General features: G+C 41.7%; 2 protein-coding genes across 3 annotated transcripts in view; one reads left to right on the top strand and one right to left on the bottom strand.

Moving 5' to 3' along the window:
• Positions 1 to 7985, bottom strand: part of LOC138964694 (fibroleukin-like) — a 56612-nt gene extending 48627 nt beyond the window's left edge. Inside the window, exon 1 of one of the 2 annotated variants that reach the window (XM_070336728.1) lies at positions 7352 to 7985. The gene's annotated coding sequence lies outside the window, so the exon portion shown is untranslated. Of the gene's footprint in view, positions 1 to 6900 lie in introns of both variants that reach the window. The other variant, XM_070336721.1, reaches the window with a different exon arrangement.
• Positions 1 to 22874, top strand: part of LOC138964708 (protein disulfide-isomerase TMX3-like) — a 135158-nt gene that overhangs the window by 70009 nt on the left and 42275 nt on the right. The window lies entirely within an intron of this gene.

Here is a 22874-nt window from a genome sequence, read left to right as displayed (position 1 = left end):
CGCGCAGTTAGGCTGATCCAACGTGTAAAGGAAAGCGACAACAATCCTGAAAAACAAGCAACAAATCCAGGGTTTTTATGGTGTTTTTGCTGGGTAGCCGCAGTTGATATGCAATAAATCTAAAACTACAAATAGCAGCCTCTCCAAATTTCACAGAGCGATGACAAAAACCCTTATCTGGATATGTTCCAGTACTTAGGTCAAACAGAACCCAAGAATGGACGTTGTGACAGTTTTCCGTTAAAACTTTGGAAACGTTTGTAACGTCTAAGAAACAAATGTAACATGCACGCAACTTTGTATACTTTGCAAAGAATGGTGCCAGTTACATGTGTGCCCAGTTTCAAAAACATTCTTTCACGGGCTCAAAAGGTATGATCGTTTGAAAAGAGGTGAAAAGTACTGCCCCTGGTGTCTTTCGCGCAACTTTTGTTTAGGACTTTTTCTATAATTTTGATTCTCGTTCTCCGATAGGATGCGTATAGCCTTTCACGGATGAAGCGAATCACTTGCTCGGTAGAAGTTGCAGAAAAGAACTTTTCGCGTGTTTTGAACACAGCTGTGCTGTATAAGAAAGAAGTAAAGAATACAAAGAATCAAATAACAGAAGAATGCAGACATGACGTCATATAATTCCAAAAATATGACGTCAGATGGTGGCAACACTGGGTTTTTTGACTCACATGCGAAGCAAAAGTGAGTCTATGTACTCACCCGAGTCGTCCGTCCGGCCGGCCGGCCGGCTGGCCGGCCGGAAAACTTTAACGTTGGATATTTCTTGGACACTATTCAGTCTATCAGTACCAAATTTGGCAAGATGGTGTATGATGACAAGGCCCCAAAAAACATACATAGCATCTTGACCTTGCTTCAAGGTCAAGGTCGCAGGGGACATAAATGTTGTCTAAAAACAGCTATTTTTCAAATTTTTCCCATTTTCTCTGAAGTTTTTGAGATTGAATACCTCAACTATATATGATATATAGGGCAAAGTAAGTCCCATCTTTTGATACCAGTTTGGTTTACCTTGCTTCAAGGTCAAGGTCACAGGAGCTCTTCAAAGTTGGATTGTATACATATTTTGAAGTGACCTTGACCCTGAACTATGGAAGATAACTGTTTCAAACTTAAAAATTATGTGGAGCACATGTTATGCTTTCATCATGAGACACATTTGGTCACATATGATCAAGGTCAAGGTCACTTTGACCCTTATGAAATGTGACCAAAATAAGGTAGTGAACCACTAAAAGTGACCATATCTCATGGTAGAAAGAGCCAATAAGCACCATTGTACTTCCTACGTCTTGAATTAACAGCTTTGTGTTGCATGACCTTGGATGACCTTGACCTTGGGTCAAGGTCACATGTATTTTGGTAGGGAAAATGTGTAAAGCAGTTCTTAGTGTATGATGTCATTGCTAGGTTTAGTTATTTGACCTTGACGGTCAAGGTCATGTCAAGGTCAAGCATGTGAGTCGTATGGGCTTTGCCCTTCTTGTCTCATCGTCGTCTTGATAGCGGCGAGACACAATCTGGCATTTGCTGTGACGAATCAGACAGTTTGAATGCTACGAAATGGAGCTGTGGAGATGGACATCGCCAGGTTTTTAAGAGTCTGTAAGAGCATTGTCTCGATAGTGGAAAGTGTGTGTCCTGATCACTCAGCCACCTTGATATGAGTTTTGCAGACGTCATCGTCTAAAAATAGAACAGCAGAGCGGAGTGAGATTTTACTTTTTATTTCTTCAAAGTCATGAGGCTATATCTTTTGAGCCCACGAAAGACAGTTTCTGAAACTTGGCACACATGTAATGGCACCATTCTTTGCAAAGTACACAGAATTGCGTGCATGTCACATTGGTTTCTAGGACGTTATGAACGTTTGCAAATTTTTAACGGAAAACCGTTACAACGTTCATTCTCGGGTTCCAAGTACTAGCGCGAATCCAGATGAGGGTTTTTGTCATCGTTCTGTGTAATTTGGAGATGCTGCTATATGTATTGCATATCAACTGCAGCTACCCAGCAAAAGCACCACAAAAACCCAGGATTTTTTGCTGTTTTTCAGGATAGAGGTCGCTTTCCTTTACACGCTAGATTAGCCTGACTGCGCGACGGGTTTGAACGAACTTTGTATGACATTTTGGTGTAAAAAATGCAAAATATCGTTCAGTTTAAGTCGCCGTTTTGACTGTTGATGGTGAATCATGCCGTCAAAAAACGCCATTTTTGAGTCACTTGAGAAAAAGTGACTCTATGTAATCGGTCCGTGTTAGTCTGTCCGGCCGGCCGGACGCCGGCCGGCCGTCCGTAGACACCACCTTAACGTTGGACTTTTCTCGGAAACTATCAAAGCGATCGGGCTCATATTTTGTTTAGTCGTGACCTCCAATGACCTCTACACTTTAACGATGGTTTCGTTGACCTTTGACCTTTTTCAAGGTCACAGGTCAGCGTCAAAGGAAAAATTAGACATTTTATATCTTTGACAAAGTTCATCGGATGTGATTGAAACTTTGTAGGATTATTCTTTACATCAAAGTATTTACATCTGTAGCCTTTTACGAACGTTATCAGAAAAACAAGGGAGATAACTAGCCTTTTCTGTTTGGCAACACACAACTTAACGTTGGGCTTTTCTCGGAAACTATAAAAGTGACCGGGCTCAAATTTTATGTGAACGTGACTCATTGTGTTGTGAATAGCAATTTCTTCCTGTCCATCTGATGCCTCATATAATATTCAGAACTGCGAAAGTGACTCGATCGAGCGTTTGCTCTTCTTGTTGAGGGTAGACATGGTCATGAACATGTGACGTCATGCCCAAATATTGCTCAGATTCCTAAAAGGCATTTTTGAGCAGAAAAAAGACTGATCTTCAAATACACGTATATTTCTGACCAAAAAACTGCTGTTTAACATCTGGGCTATACCACTAAAAAAATATCCTTAACTTTTTGGGCTCAGTGTATGTGTCCAAGCATAAGGATGCTCTTATTCCATGTAAAAGCTTGCATAAACTTGTAGTTTACTGTATACATGGTAGTTTACATGGCAAGGAATGTATCTTTCAGTGATGTAAGAACGGGTTGAGACGCGTGTTTTCTTCTTGTAGGTTTGTTAATTCCGCACTTTTTTCTTTCATTCAGCTTGGCCTTGGTCGTTTTCACGGGTGTAATCAAATGTGACAGCTTTACACAGACATCAAAAGCATGTGAACTCAGCATGGTAGTCCTGCGGAGTTTTTCTTTGCGATGACATGGAAAAGGAATTCTCCTTATGTGTGGTTTATAATGATGCAGAACCCCCCTCTCCCCTCATTTCTCTCTCTCTCTCTCTCTCTCTCTCTCTCTCTCTCTCACTCTCTCTCTCTCTCTCTCTCTCTCTCTCTCTCTCTCTCTCTCTCTCTCTCTCTCTCTCTCTCTCTCTCTCTCTCTCTCTCTCTCTCTCTCTCTCTCTCACTTTTGTTTCGATGTTACAATAACTTTTGCTTGTTAATTTTACTTGGATGTTTTGGGGTGTTTTTCTTTTAATAATGTTTGCTTCTTCATTTTAATTGATCACATTTATTCCTGTCATTAGAGTTGAGCATCAGCACTGGATGTGTGGACAAAAAAGGCATTGCCTTAAGCCTACATCCCTATGAAACAAAGAGTCATCATCATCATCATCATCATCATTTATCTCTCTCTCTCTCTCTCTCTCTCTCTCTCTCTCTCTCTCTCTCTCTCTCTCTCTCTCTCTCTCTCTCTCTCTCTCTCTCTCTCTCTCTCTCTCTCGCTCTCTCTCGCTCTCTCTATCTCGCTCTCTCTCTCCCTCTCTCTCTCTCTCGCTCTCTCTCTCTCGCTCTCTCTCTCTCTCGCTCTCTCTCTCTCTCTCGCTCTCTCTCTCTCTCGCTCTCTCTCTCTCTCGCTCTCTCTCGCTCCCGCTCTCTCTCTCTCTCTCTCTCTCTCTCTCTCTCTCTCTCTCTCTCTCTCTCTCTCTCTCTCTCTCTCTCTCTCTCTCTCTCTCTCTCTCTCTCTCTCTCTCTCTGGCTCTCTGACTTAGACTTGTGATCCTTACCCGTGCGTCACATGTCTTTGAATTGGCAAAGCAAAAAGCTTATAATGATGTCGTCATACCCGAGGAGATTGTAATGCTGGGTAATTTAGGGTCGCTAAACTCTCATCACCTTTTGAATGGCATTTTTGCAATATCACAACGACCCGCTTCGTGTTTCCATCATTACTGACACCTAAACCCATCAGTATAACACAAGGTTAGTGATGGAAATAACTTGTCAACCTTGTGAATGGATGGGGATTGATGGACATTTCTGTCAACTTGTCAAAGTTGTATTAGGCCTAAAAAAAAATAGGTGTGGTTACGGTAACCCGACCTACCCTATTTTTATGGGCCGACCCTATAACTTTTTATTACATTTGTCAAAACAAAACAAAACACACACAAGAAAATGAGTGCAGAAAACGCAATGAAAGCGAAAGCGCCCGAGTCGCACACTTATTTCCCTGTCAAGTAGGTTTAATTTGTACACATTAGAAAAAAAGTTTTTAAAAAAAAGTGATTGCCTGCCTTCCTACCCTATTTTTTTGGCTATGTTACCGTAACCACACCTATTTTTTATTTTTTTTTGGCCTTAGAAGAAGGGACAGGTTCTTAAATGTCGATCTTATCCTTTGTCGATTTAAGGACGGACCATACTTTATTCTCGTAAACCCTTCACGCACTGGGAACACCACACTTTTTGAAATATTTCTTTGAATAACACTTACAGCATGGCATCCTTTGGGATTTTTCGCTTTACTGGCCCCAAAAGACCGTTTTCACCCCGTATATTCAAGGCTATATCGAACGTGCGCCTCCGCATCCGGCCTCTTTAGCTCAATCAATTATCGTGATGCTGTGTATAGTCTCTAACACGGGGGCAATTTTATTCCGATCCAGGCGTTGCGGGGTTGCGATACCACACTGTTTTGACTGCTTCATTTCGTTTTGAATTTTAGCAAAAATCCAGACCGTTTTTAATCATGAAATTTCATATATTTGCGCGGGACACATCAATGAACATAATAGTTAAGCTTAGCAGTCCTTTTATCGACAAGGAGCAGGCCTGAAAGTGGCGAGTATTTTACTCGCCATGGCGAGTAAAAATTTGTAAATGGCGAGTAGAAATGTTAATCTACTCGCCAAAGGCGAGTAAAGTTGCTCAAACATTGAATTGAAATGGTTGGTTTGGCGAGTAAAATTTGCTCTCTGGCTAGTAATATATGAGAAGTATTAGCCAAAGGCGAGTGCACCATTTTGTGGGCTTTTAGTGCTGAGGAGGCGCGTAGAATGAGATGAAAGTGGACGAACGTGTTAACATATGGACGAATCTACAAAAATTCGGTTCGTATGTTCGTGTATATTTCTTGCTGAAAACCACACATGTACCAGATACATACCTTACTCATCCGCACAACCATGAATAAAGGCTGTATGTAGTTTCAAAGAGACACAGTTTGCTTTGAATGGAGGACACTAACTGTGATGTTGGCGGGAACGCTTTGCTTCTGCGATCAGGGGTGCGCTCTCGGTATAGCCGAATATACGGCGTGGTTTTAGTACTGTACGGCACGCTTGTAACAAAGACTTTATTTTGTGATAATGATTAACAATAGTTATTGAAGGCCTTTGTTTGTGACAGTGTCAAAGGTGACGAAAATATTAAACCGATAATTGAAAGTTGGCTTTGACAATTCTACCAAAGTGTCTGTGTCTTGAAGACGACTGCACCAAATTGCTCAAGGTGACCTACACTGATACATCTGCCAGACGGAAGGACTGTTTCTTTAATGGACTGAGAACCTTAAACGAATGAGGCAGAGCGATATTTTAAGATCTGAGAAACAAAGGAAAGTAAGCGCTTTAAATACATACGACATGCGCAATAAGAGTAAAATGAGAGATATGCGTAACCAATCTCCTGGCACATGAGAGAATAACAAGCATCTCGATTGGATTAGCTGATTTGGAGTGCCACGTACCCGTTATTCTGCCAGCAGAACTGATTTTTTTAACGGTTGCATCAGCTGATCAAGGCTACCCCACATATTGACACCTAGACTGAGGAATGTGTGAATGGAACTCTTGAGGGCGTGTTAGTGCAGCTGGAAACAATTATCCTTCAAGTCCCACTTTGACAAACAGCGTTGACTTCCCTTGCGGCACCCCGTAATGATAAAGCCACAGCAAGGGCCCACTTACACCGAGAACCTGTGTGTTCTTCACTCACTAATGGGCTCCTGTTAAACAACAGACATGGGTGGAACTGGCGGGAAGAAAACTGCTGAGTCTCTAGGGTGATATTCCCCAAGTGTCAGATGCGGGAGGGGAGGGGGGGGGGGGGGCTGGTGTGAGAGTCCCCATCCGAAAATCGGAAATTCCATTATAAGGAAATTCTTTGCTGATCGTTTTCTTGATTTTCAATGGCGCAGTTTCCTATGCAGATCACATGACATGGAAATTAACTCCGTCAATTTCAAACTTTAGAAAATCACAGAAAAGTAAACATAGCGATAATATTTTCCGAAACTGTAAGCGTTCAAACCGCGAAATAAGGGGGTAGAAACGAAAACTGATACATGTGTCATATTGCATTGTAGCTAATATAAATGCAAAGAAAGTTCTGTCACCGCCGACAAAATGTTTGTACTGAATGCTCCAAGCAAGGAATCATCGCATGTAACTGTTTTGCCATTCCTACCTGCAATGATGCGGCGAACGTGGTGATAGTTCTGTTGTGTGTGTATTTGTTTGCAGCGCGTTACATGCATATCAGAAGCACTGTCTGTCTATGTAGACTGTACAACACTGCCAGAACTGACAAGCAGGAAACAAAACAACGAAGACACTTACCTGAAATATCACCTGAGTCTTCGGAACACACACTACTCGTGTTATTACGCTACAGTTGTATTATCGATGAGTTTTCCGGTTGTTATTCGGTAGTCTTATAACAGAGCGGGGTTTATCCGGTTCAAACACTCAATTCTTCTTGTCGTTGCTAGTATTTCCTCTTTGCATGAATGGTAAACGCGTTAGCAGCCGGTGCTGTTTGTAAAGTGTTCTTTTCCACTTCTAGCTTGTTCGTTGGCTTTGTTCATGAGAAAACTATACCGTTTTACCCCATTCGAAAAGATTCGTTATGCTCTGTTTGTGTCATTATCTCAATTTCTGTCTTTTAACAAAATCCTGTTGATGTTTTTTCACACAGGTGAATTACAGAAAAGAAATCTGCATCAGCTGCATCCGCCGCCTTCTATTTCTTTTTTTCTTTTCTTTTCTTGTTTTATTCTAAGTCACCCACATCGCATTCACAAAAGCCCTATTAGCACGTTGGCACTCTGAAGTGGCCGGTATCCAGTGGCAACCCAACACCAACAGTAACCAAGGGCCCTTCCCGTTTTCCTCCCGTCTGAGCGTACCGCATTTGTCTGTCGCGTGCCTCTCTCTTTTCCTCTACTCAGCTGCGACAGACACGGCAGCAGCAAGTTGTCGTATGTGCGGCAACCACGTGTAGATGCCGGCGTTTTTACACAGGAGCTGTTCTCTACGCGGGATCGAGATAATAAGAGATTGTCCGCGATTAAACTTGCTATTAAATCTGCCCTCACTTTTTCTTTTAAAATCGCACTGAGTGGTACTGTTTCTTGCGACAGGGCAAAGAATAGGGAGTCGATGAAAAGAGTGCGATCGAGCGGAATTTTGGCGTAGGTCCTAGAAATGTTCTCGCACGAGCACAATAGCAGCGCTCAGTTTATACAATCACCACATCTCTTGTTCTCTCCTCCCACGCCAGTGCAGTCACTCACTCTGTCTGATGTCTCGAACTTGTGTTTCGACGCCTGCTGTTTCGCTCTACAGCCATCTCCTCACAACTTATATCTTTCTTCAGCCCTTTATGGGTGTTAACATGCCTTTTTGTCTGACCTCCCACCTTCTCCCTCCGTCCTCCGTTCCCCTCTGCCGCCTCCCAGTACTCCCTCCATCAGCGTAGCTTACCTCCCCACCCCTCCTACCTCCACAAAGTCTAACCCCCCCCCCCCCCCCCTGTTTCTTACTGATCCCGTCCTATGAGACCCCCGACATTCTCTCTTTCTCTCTCCTGTCCACCCCCTTACCCCTCGATGTATCTTACCTGTTTACCTGTTCTCAAATTCTCAGACTCATTTTAACATGCCATTTTTGTGACCCCTCTACCTCCTTCTTGCACCCCCATGATACTTACTACTCCCCTATCTCATCCATCCCCCCTTCCTCCCCCCCCTCCCCCTAATCCTCCTACATCCCTCCCCCCACCCACCCCCTTCTTGAGATGACATTGGCTGCCAATGACAAAAGTGGTGAGGCAAGCCGGAAGAAAACGAACGTCTAGTTTCATTCAGTTTTGTGGTAATGATGAAAATACTTCTTCTGCGTCCCGTAGAGATGAAAACGAGTTTACAAATCGACGTAGGGAGGGGGTGGGATCGGAGGGGGGGGGGGGTTGAGTATGGGGGAACAGACGAGGCCAAGACAGACACAAGCCCAGACGGTGTGTGTTGGTGGAGTACGGCTGGAACGAGACACAACCGAACAGGAATCCAGTTAAAAGGTCGTTTCTTGTTTTACATAAGGTTTCTAAACATGATACAATAATAACACGAGAAATAATAGGGACAATTATAAGGTCGTTTCTCGATGTCCCATAAAGGTTTTAAAAGTTGTTTAAATGGATTTGAGGGAAGGAAAGGTGGTGCCACACAGTAGGAAGAATGTTGTATTGAGGCCAAGCAAAATATTATCTAAATCCATTTCCTTTGTCGCAGAAATATGACGGTTACGAATGGAGACTGCACGTCAGAGACTTGTGTGCGGATTGTCCGTTGAAGTTAATGTTTATTCATTCATCCCATTTACGAAGTTGCGATTTTCGTTACGACGAAATTGCAGGTATTCGAAACAGCTCTTCCATACAATCAGAGACAGTCTAGTAGATCCAGGCTGGATGTAACTGCGCATTGCGTGGCCCCTTCTGAAGGGAGGTTTTGCTGATGTGACAGTGTTTCCCACTCACTCAGCTCTCCACCCAGCTCCTTTCGCTGGCTTGTACTTGTAGATGTATGTCAAGATCATTACAGCTGATAAAAAAACTTGATGAGTCTTCGACAAGTGGGAAAGGACGAAGACATTATCGTTGTCTTTTTTGGGTGCCCGTCTCTCCGTTCGTCCATATATCTATTCAGCCGTGTTTCGGTCCGATTCAATGGCTAAATTGCGGGGTTTTTTTCAGCTTAAAGGAGTTCTTATATCTATTCAGCCGTGTTATTTCCTAATTAAGTCGCTAAATTGTGGGATTTATCAAGCTTACATCCCCACACGCACACGGGGGGGGGGGGGGGGGGTTGCTCTCTCTCTCTCTCTCTCTCTCTCTCTCTCTCTCTCTCTCTCTCTCTCTCTCTCTCTCTCTCTATTGGAGGTTTATTAATTCTGTGAGCTATTTTTCCTACATTTTTTTCTGAGTTTCAGAGGGTTTTTAAGAGGAAGAGAATGCACCAATATGGTGGAAAAGGAAAGCTGAATATAGACACAGACAGTCAAACAAAGCCAGAAAGAACCAGACAAACACAGTCATAGCGACAGCTGCCAGTGCGACTGAAATATGCGGCGAAGAATTTCGTTCAACACAAAGTTGCTTTTGTGCACAGTTTTGAATTTCCACCGAACACTAAACCGCCAGGATCTGTCACATTCTTGCACGCTCACGTATGAAACCCACATGTGCTAAGAATTCTGAGGGCTAAATGCAAATCTTAATCCTCTGCCTTTTGTAGCTTGCATTTTGTTGAAGACCAATGTCAATTTTTCTTTCTGTGGTACAATGCAAATCTTAATCCTCTGCCTTTGTGGCTCACTTTTTTTTCAAGATCCGTGTCTTCTTTTCTCTTTCTGGGATAAAAAAAGAAAAAAAGTTAACCTACTTTCCTTTCAGAGAAAACAACAACTCGATTGTTTAAAAGAAAGTTAACTCTGTCGGATTTTAGATATTTTCTTGCGCTTGAGAATGTTGACATCGATCCAACGCCCACCGCAACGTCCAACGTCCTGTGTCTACTTGGGCTGGGGTGCACGAAGCAAAAGTGGGCGCCACCCAAACGGGTGAGAACATAGTACTGCCAGATCTGATAGGTTAAAATCACTACAATCCTCAATTTCAACCAATCCAACACCGCGGCTGACTCCCGCCCGGTTGGTAACTTTCTCGTGTAGCCTCGGCCCTGGTCACTGGTGTGCGTGAAAGCCAATTCAACTCAGAGTGAGGGGATGAATGCTGCGCAGCAGCAAGCGCACTTTAAGTTGGTGTAAATATTATTAAGGGTTTTTTCGGGGTGAAAATGTAGGGTTTGTCGTCCCTGATATTAACCCGGCCATTCACTGGACTCATTGTGACGTCATCTGAACTACACATAATTTATGTAGTTCGCGTGAGTTTCAAGAACGTAGAAATGTATTTAAATTGCAATAAGCGAAGAGTTTTAGAAACAGCTCATAATGTTGTAGGATGGCGTATGTAGATTGACAGTGCTGAAAAACCGAGTGAAAGGATAAACACAAAATATGAGCACATCAATGTGGTTACCACCAGAATATATATATTTTGGCACGCAATGTGTCTGTTTTATTGACCAGTGTCAGGAAGGTTTGGGTTTAAACAATGTTTTAGTTCTGTGTGCATATACGTGCAATTTACATTTTTTATTTTCAAACTGAGCATTTATTTGAGTTAAAAGAAGTACCCATAAACAATGTAAAAAAAACCCAGCATTAATTAAAATAAAAGAGAAACCTTAAGAACTTGTCGTTTAACAAGTGGTTCATTTGAGCGCAGTACAATGGGGGGAGGGGGGGGGGGAGAGAGAGAGAAAGATTATTAAAAGAGTTAGAGTAAAAACATAAGCTGCGGGTGTGTCAGGGGCTGATGTTATTGTAATTAGTGAATGGCGGTGTTACACCCTGGCCTTCTCTGGTAAACTAATCACTGAGTAATAGCTTGCAACAGACCCGCCCCATTTTGAGGGAAGTGAATTATCTGCGGGGGAGCAGTGCACCTGGGGTGGGTTTTTTTCGGAAAACCTCGTGTTATTTTTTAGAGCAGACTTTTCCCCCGTATGCAGACGGATTTTAAACGGTTTTTTGTGGGTTTTTTGTGTGTGTTTTTATAACGAGTGCACAAAGCTTACAGATAGCAGAGCGAAGAGCAGGTGTGCATTCCCTTTTCCACTTCCATGCATTACTATGCAATCTGATGAAAAACCTGACTCAGTTCCGACAGATAATGGTGTTTCCACTTCCTTGAGCCTTGAATACCACATCTGCCGCATTCTGCAGGGCTTGTCATGGGTGATGTTGTTATTTCTATATGCTCTCTTTTCACTTTCTAACAAATCTTCTGTGTGCCCTTGTATAGCCTTGCTGTTGTTAAAGGCACAGTAAGCCTCCCGTAAACTATCACAGAGCTCCCCGAGCGTCTACATACAGTACAAGCATACTTCCATTTGAACGCTCACCGAACGGGAACATCCTGGCTGCTTTCTGTCGAGCGTGAGAAATTTTCAAAGAATTTATTTTCATGGACTTGCTCCTCTACAACAATGGCGCCTCGTTTTGGTGCTGGACGGCTGTTATGAATATTCAACACCGGAAATCACGCCCGGACAGTAAGCCTCCCGTAAACCATCACAGATACTGTCAGGCTTTTACACACAGTACAAACACCCTTCCATTTGAACGCTCACCAAACGGGAACATCCTGGGTGCCCTACGTAAAGAGCGAGCAATTTTTAAAGAATTAATTTTGCAGATTGTCTCGAACACTTTTTGGACCCATCCTGAACTCAGGTCAAAAATGAGTTACTTCCCTTCGGGTCTCATTCTATCGATGTAAACTGGCGATAGCCGTGGATCGATGATTATCAGAATGTTTTTGGACCTTGGTGCGTTTTTGCGCTAGACCTAACTTTTAAAATCTAAATAATAAATTGACAGCTTGTTACACAAACATTCTTTAATCATAAAAGAATACTTTTTTCATCAAGACAAGATTAGTACAATTCGAAGTGGTGAAAGTTTGAAAAAAGAAAAGCCCGGAAGCAGGGTCACGCAAGGGTCGTAGCAGACGACGGTTTATGCATATCGCCGTTCCTCTCAACAGTCAAAAGCCATCGCAAGAGTTCTTGTGAACCACAGCCGTTTGTTTCGTGCATAAAAACGTGCTATTGTAGATAAGCTCACATCGAGTCGCATTCAAATGACTAACTGACGAATACATTGTGAAAAAAGGAAACTGGATCACACGGGTTCACGATGGCTCAGGGGTAAGATAAACCACGCAAAAATAAATTCTTTGAAAATTGTTCGCTCTTTACGGAGGGCACCTAGGATGTTCTCAATCGGTGAGTGTTTAAATGAAAGGGTGTTTGTACTGTGTGTAAAAGCCTGACCGTATCTGTGATGGTTTACGGGAGGCTTACTGTGCCTTTAAGTCGACGACGCTGATGATGGTGATAATGATGATGGTGATAATGATGATAATAATGATGACGATGTTAATGATGATGATGTTAATGATGATGATGGTGATGATGATGATGATGATGATGATGATTTCCTCGCGCTTGCCGCCGCACAGCCCACAACTCTGTGAGGTTTACTGTTCTGTTTTAGACAGTCTTCTTGCAATGACTGTTGTCCTGCTTTGGCTAGATTTAGAGCGGGCTTGATAGCGCTCCAGTAGGTTGGATATTAAAAATAAACAAAAACATCATCGTTCGTGCACTGAGGTCACGCAGGAGCCTAGGAAGCATTTAATTCCTTGGGGAGTTGCATTCTAATAGCAACAACACGAAACAAAAAGTGGCCTCACCGCTGACTGTACGCATGTAGGTGTTTACGGCGTGATGATGATATTGATAAGGCGTTCCTCCCCTCCCATGACTTGAACCACGGTGGAATGTTTGTCAGTCTCATCACCAGCGCGCTGCACTCGCGCTCAATTATGGCTAGGGGGCGGATGTGTTGGTGCTGTTGCTCATGCAACAAACACGAAATATTTATTAAGCGATCAGAAGGTGTGACTAAGGTTTGTTTACCCCGGGGGAGGGGAGGGGGGTCAGTCGTGCGCGTAGGCGTACCGGTATTTGAACATAACAGGCGCACTGGTGTGTAGATATGTAGTCAGCTTACAAGAGTGAATTTTTAGAATTTCGGTCAATGTTTTTAACAGCTCTTCGATCTCCTCCTTTTTACATTTAGTCAAGTTTTGATCCCGGTGTAGGATCCGGTCCGGTCCCCCCTCTGAAGTAGTCCCCCGGGGGACCAATTCGTGGCAAAAACTGCTCTATAATGGTCCCCCCTTAGACATCCATCCTCGTTTTTCTTAGGCATTCAAGCCATTTTCAATCTATATCTTCGTCCGGTATTATGTAGTGCACAGACAGCAATCTCTTTGTTTGACTATATTTTGCAGAAAATAAAATAGATCTGATTTATAATGTCGTTCAACAGAAAAATCACATGAAATAAAATGAATAATAAATAAATACTGATAAGAAGAAATGAAAGCAGTCTCTGATTCTTTCCTTTCTTTTCTCTGAAATTGCTGGTAACATTACTAACATTGTAACAAGAACAAGTCGCGTAAGTCGAAAATACAACATTTAGTCAAGTAGCTGTCGAACTCACAGAATGAAACTGAACGCAATGCAACGCAGCAAGACCGTATACTCGTAGCATCGTCAGTCCACCGCTCACGGCAAAGGCAGTGAAATTGACAAGAAGAGCGGGGTAGTACTTGCGCTGAGAAGGATAGCACGCTTTTCTGTACCTCTCTTCGTTTTAACTTTCTGAGCGTGTTTTTAATCCAAACATATCATATCTATATGTTTTTGGAATCAGGAACCGACAAGGAATAAGATGAAAGTGTTTTTAAATTGATTTCGACAATTTAATTTTGATAATAATTTTTATATATTTAATTTTCAGAGCTTGTTTTTAATCCGAATATAACATATTTATATGTTTTTGGAATCAGCAAATGATGGAGAATAAGATAAACGTAAATTTGGATCGTTTTAGAAATTTTTATTCTTTTTTAAATTTTTAAGATTTTTAATGACCAAAGTCATTAATTAATTTTTAAGCCACCAAGCTGAAATACAATACCGAAGTCCGGGCTTCGTCGAAGATTACTTGACCAAAATTTCAACCAATTTGGTTGAAAAATGAGGGCGTGACAGTGCCGCCTCAACTTTCACGAAAAGCCGGATATGACGTCATCAAAGACATTTATCAAAAAAATGAAAAAAATGTTCGGGGATTTCATACCCAGGAACTCTCATGTCAAATTTCATAAAGATCGGTCCAGTAGTTTAGTCTGAATCGCTCTACACACACACACACACACACACACACACACACACACACACACACACACACACACACACACACACACACACACAGACAGACACACACACACACACACACGCACATACACCACGACCCTCGTTTCGATTCCCCCTCGATGTTAAAATATTTAGTCAAAACTTGACTAAATATAAAAACGAGGCTGGATGTCTAAGGGGGGACCATTATAGAGCAGTTTTTGCCACGAATTGGTCCCCCGGGGGACTACTTCAGAGGGGGGACCGGACCGGATCCTACACCGGAGTCAAAAAGAGGGGGAATCGAGACGAGGGTCGTGGTGTATGTGTGTCTGTGTCGTATCAGGACAATTCCCCCCCGGACATACCCCCCTGGACTTTCCCCCCAGACAATCCCCCCCTGGACAACTCCCCCCTAGGACAAACCCCCTCCCCCCCATAGGATAACTCCCCCCGGGTCAATTTCCCCCCTGGACAATACCCCCCTAGGACAACCCACCCCGTCTCCCCCCCCCCCCCATAGGATAACTCCCCCCGGGTCAATTTCCCCCCTGGACAATACCCCCCTAGGACAACCCACCCCGTCTCCCCCCCCCCCCTCCCCCCCCAAAAAAAAAATTCAATTTCACACGTGAATATTATCGTTAACTTTCTTCCTTTGCTGCGGATAATAGAAATCATCAGTGAGCATTCATCAGTATTTTAGAACTCAGATTGCTGCCCTGGGTTTTGTTCATCAGTGAGTATAAATCAGTATTTTAAAGCTCAGAGGTGTTATATAAAAGGGATTATTTTACTTTGACCTTGCTTCAGGATAGTACACAATGGGGTTTTGTTTGACAACAAGAGGTGCTCGCTGCATTTTGTTTGAAAATCATGTCTACGTAAAACAAAAAGACTTAACCAAAGGTGTAGAATGTTGGGAGTGTGAAAAGAGGCAAGATCGTGGATGTAAGGCGAAGATTCACGTAACAGAAACACAGCTGAAGAAGAAAATCAATGACCACAACCATTCTGGAAACCGAGGAAGAGGTGATATTGTGAAGTTGAGGGCAGTGAAGTTCTCTGGCAGTACGCAAGATTGCTGCCCTGGCTTTTGTTCCTCGAGAAGACGTGATTTGCGTCGTTGATAATATGTAAGAGGCGAACGAAGCAAAACAACACTACAAAAAGCATAACAGGAGCACACTTTACACGCAGGGGAATGCAACTTTCCACAGCCACTGTAAAAAAAAATGTTAGCTCACGTGCGTGTTACTCTTCAAGTGTGATAACAACGATGATGCATGAAGAAACTAGTATGAAATGACCGGTCTTAATGAAATTTAAAATGAGAGTTCCTGGGAATGATATCCCCGGATGTTTTTTTTTCTCATTTTTTCGATAAATACCTTTGATGACGTCATATCCGGCTTTTTGTAAAAGTTGAGGCGGCACTGTCACACCCTCATTTTTCAATGATTGAAAGTTGGGCAAAGCAATCTTCGACGAAGGCCGGACTTTGGTATTGCATTTCAGCTTGGTGGCTTAAAAACTAATGAATGAGTTTGGTCATTAAAAATCTGAAAATTGTAATTAAAATTATTTTTTATTAAACGATCCAAACATAATTTCATCTTATTCTTCGTCATTTTCTGATTCCAAAAACATATACATATGTTATATTTGGATTACAAACAAGCTCTGAAAAATAAATATATGAAAATTATGATTAAATATAATTTTCCGAAATCGATTTAAAACATCTTATTCCTTGTCGGTCACTGATTCCAAAAACATATAGATATGATATGTTTGAATTAAAAGCAAACTCAGTAAGCTAAAAATAATAGACATACAGAAAAGCGTGTTATCCTGCTCAGCGCGACCACTACCGCACTATTCTGCATGGCTTGTCGATTTCACTGCCTTTGCCACGAGCGGTGGACTGACGAAACTACGATTATGTGGTCTTGGTGAAAAAAGGAGTGCGTTTAGTTTCATTCTGTGAGTTCCACAGCTTGACTAAATGTTGTTATTTCGCCTTACGCGACTTGTTTGTTTTGTTGAACCCTTCTGCCTCGTCTTCTTCTTCTTCTTCTTCTTCTTCTTCTTCTTCTTCTTCTTCTTCTTCTTCTTCTTCTTCTTCTTCTTCTTCTTCTTCTTCTTCTTCTTCTTCTTCTTCTTCTTCTTCTTCTTCTTCTTCTTCTTCTTCTTCTTCTTCTTCTTCTTCTTCTTCTTCTTCTTCTTCTTCTTCTTCTTCTTCTTCTTCTTCTTCTTCTTCTTCTTCTTCTTCTTCTTCTTCTTCTTCTTCTTCTTCTTCTTCTTCTTCTTCTTCTTCTTCTTCTTCTTCTTCTTCTTCTTCTTCTTCTTCTTCTTCTTCTTCTTCTTCTTCTTCTTCTTCTTCTTCTTCTTCTTCTTCTTCTTCTTCTTCTTCTTCTTCTTCTTCTTCTTCTTCTTCTTCTTCTTCTTCTTCTTCTTCTTCTTCTTCTTCTTCTTCTTCTTCTTCTTCTTCTTCTTCTTCTTCTTCTTCTTCTTCTTCTTCTTCTTCTTCTTCTTCTTCTTCTTCTTCTTCTTCTTCTTCTTCTTCTTCTTCTTCTTCTTCTTCTTCTTCTTCTTCTTCTTCTTCTTCTTCTTCTTCTTCTTCTTCTTCTTCTTCTTCTTCTTCTTCTTCTTCTTCTTCTTCTTCTTCTTCTTCTTCTTCTTCTTCTTCTTCTTCTTCTTCTTCTTCTTCTTCTTCTTCTTCTTCTTCTTCTTCTTCTTCTTCTTCTTCTTCTTCTTCTTCTTCTTCTTCTTCTTCTTCTTCTTCTTCTTCTTCTTCTTCTTCTTCTTCTTCTTCTTCTTCTTCTTCTTCTTCTTCTTCTTCTTCTTCTTCTTCTTCTTCTTCTTCTTCTTCTTCTTCTTCTTCTTCTTCTTCTTCTTCTTCTTCTTCTTCTTCTTCTTCTTCTTCTTCTTCTTCTTCTTCTTCTTCTTCTTCTTCTTCTTCTTCTTCTTCTTCTTCTTCTTCTTCTTCTTCTTCTTCTTCTTCTTCTTCTTCTTCTTCTTCTTCTTCTTCTTCTTCTTCTTCTTCTTCTTCTTCTTCTTCTTCTTCTTCTTCTTCTTCTTCTTCTTCTTCTTCTTCTTCTTCTTCTTCTTCTTCTTCTTCTTCTTCTTCTTCTTCTTCTTCTTCTTCTTCTTCTTCTTCTTCTTCTTCTTCTTCTTCTTCTTCTTCTTCTTCTTCTTCTTCTTCTTCTTCTTCTTCTTCTTCTTCTTCTTCTTCTTCTTCTTCTTCTTCTTCTTCTTCTTCTTCTTCTTCTTCTTCTTCTTCTTCTTCTTCTTCTTCTTCTTCTTCTTCTTCTTCTTCTTCTTCTTCTTCTTCTTCTTCTTCTTCTTCTTCTTCTTCTTCTTCTTCTTCTTCTTCTTCTTCTTCTTCTTCTTCTTCTTCTTCTTCTTCTTCTTCTTCTTCTTCTTCTTCTTCTTCTTCTTCTTCTTCTTCTTCTTCTTCTTCTTCTTCTTCTTCTTCTTCTTCTTCTTCTTGAGTTTGGATGTGTCTTGCTGGCTTCCTTGGTGACCGACTAACAACTTAGATGAGTGGAAAGGCGGTTCTTTCCTCTTTCCGTAATACTTATATTGTCTCACTTCACAGATGCAGTATGGTACTTTTTACATTTAGTCAAGTTTTGACTAAATGTTTTAAGGTAGAGGGGGAATCGAGACGAGGGTCGTGGTGTATGTGTGTGTGTGTGTGTGTCTGTCTGTCTGTCTGTCTGTCTGTGCGTGTGTGTGTGTAGAGCGATTCAGACCAAACTACTGGACCGATCTTTATGAAATTTGACATGAGAGTTCCTGGGAATGATATCCCCGGACGTTGTTTTCGTTTTTTCGATAAATACCTTTGATGACGTCATATCCGGCTTTTTGTAAAAAGTTGAGGCGGCACTGTCACACCCTCATTTTTCAATCAAATTGATTGAAATTTTGGCCAAGCAATCTTCGACAAAGGCCGGACTTTGGTATTGCATTTCAGCTTGGTGGCTTAAAAATTAATTAATGACTTTGGTCATTAAAAATCTGAAAATTGTAAAAAAAAAAAATCTTTTTAAAACGATCCAAATTTACGTTCATCGTATTCTTCATCATTTTCTGATTCCAAAAACATATAAATATGTTATATTCGGATTAAAAACAAGCTCTGAAAATATAAAAATTATCATTAAAATAAAATTTCCGAAATCGATTTAAAAACAATTTCATCTTATTCCCTGTGGGTTCCTGATTCCAAAAACATATAGATGTAATATTTTTGGATTTAAAAACACGCTCAGAAAGTTAAAAAGAATAGAGATAAAGAAAAGCGTGCTATCCTTCTCAGCGCAACTACTACCCCACTCTTCTTGTCAATTTCACTGCCATTGCATCGAGCGGTAGACTGACGATGCTACGAGTATACGCTCTTGCTGTAAAAATGCAGTGAGTTCAGTTTCATTCTGTTAGTTCGACAGCTTGACTAAATGTTGTAATTTCGCCTTACGCGACTTGTTTTTTTATCACATCCGTATTACCGGGGCACTATTTTCTTTAAAACACACACACACACACACACACACACACACACACACACACACACACACACACACACACACACACACACACACACACACACACACACACACACACACACACACAATTTGTTCACCACGCAGGGGCAGGTTTTCGCAATATGTGTATTCGGTAATGCACAAATAATAAACCTGCGATAAAATACCGCTGATTATATTACAGAAATTGGCAGTAAAATGCTTCCAAAAAGGACGTTTTATAGACAAAGGCGGAAGAAGAAAAAGTCAAATAGTGAAGGTTTGAAGTTAAATGCTCCCGTCAGAAAGGAGGCCATTGAACATGGAGAGAAGGGAGTGGGGGGGGGGGGGGGGTCGTACATTTGTGATGCTCAGTGCAGAAAGGTTTCTGCCAGTGCCGAAGTGTGACAGTTTGCTTGATAGGGGTGCATTCCAGACTGTCTCCCCCACTGCCTGAGTCAACTGATCAATGTCAGATTCAATCCTTTTCTTGTACTCGAAATCTTCTTCTCCTCACGCGTGTGTGTGTCTTTTGGTAGTGTTTTCTTCCTTTTTTTTCTTTGGTACATGGTGGTTACTGTTTTCCTCTATTTTGTGTTAGTGTTTGAGTTAAAGGCACAGTAAGCCTCTCGTAAACCATCACAAATACTGTCAGGCTTTTACACACAGTACAAACACCCTTCCATTTGAACGCTCACCAAACGGGAACATCCTAGGTGCCCTACGTAAAGAGCGAGCAATTTTGAAAGAATTAATTTTGCAGATTGTATCAGAGACAATTGGACCGTGGTGCGTTTTGGCGCTAGACCTAACTTTTAAAATCTAAATAATAAACTGACAGCTTGTTACACAAACATTCTTAAATCATAAAAGAATTCTTTTTTCATCAAGACAAGATCAGTACAATTCGAAGTTTTGAAAGTTTGAAAAAAGAAAAGCCCGGAAGCAGGGTCACGCAAGGTCGTGGTTCTCGTAGCAGACGACGGTTTTATACCTATCGCCAGTTCCTCTGAACAGTCAAAAGCCATCGCTAGAGTTCTTGTGAACCACAGCCGTTTGTTTCGTGCATAGTCAGAGGTACTTAACGTGCTATAGCAGATAAGCTCACAGCGAGTCGCATTCAAATTACTGAGTGACGACTACATTGTGAAAAAGGTAAACTTGATCACACGGGTTCACGATGGCTCAGGGGTAAGATAAACCACGCAAACATAAATTCTTTGAAAATTGCTCGCTCTTTTTGGAGGGCACCTAGGATGTTCCCGTTTGGTGAGCGTTCAAATGGAAGGGAGTTTGTACTGTGTGTAAAAGCCTGACAGTATCTGTGATGGTTTACGGGAGGCTCTCTCTCTCTCTCTCTCTCTCTCTCTCTCTCTCTCTCTCTCTCTCTCTCTCTCTCTCTCTCTCTCTCTCTCTCTCTCTCTCTCTCTCTCTCTCTCTCGCTCTCTCTCAGAATGCTCAAGGCCGCGGACTGTGTACATAGGGCCTCGAAACAGTAAATGTTTTGATGCCGAATGCAAGACAACCAGGAGAGAAACGCGCAGACGGTACAGGCTCTTCAAACACTCGAGGAGTAAAATGAAGAAAGAATCGACCAAACACTTATATGTAGAGAGTAGACAGGCGTACAGATTCTTGCTGGCAAACAAAAGGCAACAATATAAAAAGGACAAGTTGAACTCATTGGTCTCAAAAGCGAGTGATTCAAAGTTATTCTGGGACGAAGTGCGATCAACCAGCGGGCGCAGGCACCAAAAACCAGAGATAAGTAGTAGGGAATGGTTGGACCACTTCAGGTGCATTTTAGATGGTGAAGGCAACCCGGCTAGCGACCACTCTGAAGTGACCGAGGACACACCCCGCATTGACTTCCTAGACGAGCCCATCTCAGCTGATGAGATAGAGATTGGTATCAAGAAATTGAAATTAAACAAGTCACACGGGTACGATGGCGTTTGTGCTGGAATGTTAAATAACTCTTGCCCGAAACTGTTGCCGTTTCTTGTAAAGCTGTTTAACCAAATTTTTGACACAGGCGTTTACCCTTCTGCGTGGTCTTGTGGGATAATTGTCCCAATTCACAAAAGTGGAGACATTAACAATCCTGATAACTACAGAGGCATTACGTTACTGAGCATAGTAGGTAAGTTGTTTGGCAGCATACTAAACAGGCGGTTATCTGACTGGGCGGAAGACAACAGTAGAATAGAGGAGGAACAGGGTTGCTTCAGAAAAGACCACTCTACTGTGGACAATATGTTTGTGCTATATGCTATTGTCCAGAGGTACCTTCTTAAAAGATCTGGTAAGGTCTACATATGTTTCGTAGACTTCCGCAAGGCTTTTGACTCAGTCAATAGGGCTATGTTATGGAATGTATTACGCAAGCACGGGGTTGGGGGAAAGATGTTGAACATCCTGCAAAGTATGTACAAAGGAGTGAAATCTTGTGTTCGCACAGACGATGGCCCATCGGAGTTTTTCCGTTGTCCATGTGGAGTCCCTCAAGGTTCTGTGCTTTCACCAACATTGTTTTCATTCCTGATTAATGAACTGGCACTTAAAATGTTTCAAAACGGTAAACATGGAATACAGTTAGCACCTGACGTGATGCAGATTCTCATATTGCTGTTTGCCGACGATGTACTCTTGATATCCTATAGCGCAGCCGGGTTACAGAAACAGATTGATGTGTTAAAACAGTTTACGGATACGTTTTCCATGATAAGACAAAGGTAATCGTTTTTAGAAAAGGAGGATTTTTGGCAGCAAATGAAGCCTGGAAGTACGGAAACGAGGACATAGAGGTTGTGAACAGTTACAAGTACTTGGGGCTAAATTTCACCACAAAATTGTCATTGACGCAAATGGTCAGCGATCTGTCCTCAAAGGCAAAGATAAGGACTGGCCAAATCCTAAGATGTGTGTGGAGGCTAGGCAACATACCTAGAAGCGTATTTTTTTTTAAATATATGACACACAGGTCCTCCCGATCTTAATGTATGGATCTGAGCTGTGGGGATTCCAAAGGTTTGAAGCTCTTGAGAAAGCCCATTTGTTTGCATGCAAGAAGTTTTTGTGTGTAGGACGACAAACACCAAACAAGATGGTATAATTATGGTGACTTAGGCCGCTACCCACTTTATGTCACTTCGTCGGTTCGCTGTATTAAGTATTGGCTGAGAGTGTTACATTTGCCAAGCGAAAGACTCCCAAGGAAAGCATATTACATGATGAAACATATACAGGGTTATGGCAAGAAAACATGGTCTCATTATTTGAAAGAAATGTTATGCATGTACGGCTTTGGAGATGTCTGGCTGCAACAAGGTGTAGGCGATTTGAATCGATTTATAGCAGTATTCAGACAACGATTGTTTGATTGCTTCCAGCAAGACTGGCACGACAGCATCATGAACTCGGAGCGATTTGAATTTTATTCGCTCTTTAAACAAGAAATTCGCGCTGAAGTGTATATAGACCATATTCAGCTCCGCTGTTTTCGAGATGCATACATACAATTTCGATTTGGTGTTTCACCCATAAACACTCACAAATGCTGCTATCGAACTAACGTTGTATCGGGCCTTTTGATTTGCCCTGTATGCAGAGAGGACGTGGAAGACGAGAAACATGTATTGTTTGTATGCAAAGGATATTGTGATTATAGACTTGATGTCAAAATATTAAGAGAAAAAAACCAGAGTGAAGATGCGAACAGTATTATACGTCTTATGTCTGTAGATAAAGGGGATTCAGTGGTGCATGTGGCCAGATTCTTATATCGTGTTTTTCAAAAAAGAAACAGTTTTTTGGACTAGTTACCCAATGTGGAACAGGTGAACGAGACGGCGATGTGTTATACATAGTTTGTGCC

This window comes from Littorina saxatilis, linkage group LG1 (genome assembly GCF_037325665.1).
Source record: "Littorina saxatilis isolate snail1 linkage group LG1, US_GU_Lsax_2.0, whole genome shotgun sequence".
NCBI classification, from domain to species: Eukaryota; Metazoa; Mollusca; class Gastropoda; order Littorinimorpha; family Littorinidae; genus Littorina; species Littorina saxatilis.
This window is presented reverse-complemented; position numbering and strand designations above follow the sequence as displayed.